A 741-nucleotide genomic window follows, 5' to 3' on the forward strand; every position below is an offset into this window, starting at 1 on the left:
ATATATATATATATATATATATATATATACACACACATATATGCATGTATATATATTTATATATGTATATATAGTTGAAATTTACAGAAAAACAAAAGACGAAGACAGGCGTATAAACAACAAGCCATTGTATTAGTTTGACACTCAGGGGTGAAAGTCTTACTTTTCGAGTCTACGCTCTTCAACAGAAAGGAACATACATATATACATACACACGTATGTATGTATGTATACATATATGTATGTGGTGCTTTGACATCTATTGTCCCTTTGGACCATTAGTGTAGGAACAAACAATGGTTGGTGTGGTTAATTTGATGAGAAAAGGTTTGAGTTTGTGAAACTGCATGCCTAATCCAAAGAGGGTGGTGTTCTCCAATTTGATAATAGAAACTTATCAAGATGCTTGCATTTTGTGGAAATCTCAGACTTAAAATTCAGTACGTTAGTGGAGTTCTTAGATTCAAAAAGGATATGAGTTCTTTCAACAATACAAAGCTTGCACCTCATTGATCCATTAATGTGTGGCATAATTTCCTCAATGATGCTCTGCTTGATGTGCAGGGTATTTTTGACCTTCAGCTCCCAAAAGTAGGTAACTAGTTAAGTGTTTTTCTTCTTGTCAATGTTCTCCATGCTATGCAAACTCATCCAACTAATATACTATTGGAGTATGAAACTTATAATGGCTCACATTTAATTCCTGTGTTTATTAAAATGATACGTATCCATATATATATA

This window comes from Octopus bimaculoides, chromosome 27, assembly GCF_001194135.2.
Source record: "Octopus bimaculoides isolate UCB-OBI-ISO-001 chromosome 27, ASM119413v2, whole genome shotgun sequence".
Taxonomy (NCBI): Eukaryota; Metazoa; Mollusca; class Cephalopoda; order Octopoda; family Octopodidae; genus Octopus; species Octopus bimaculoides.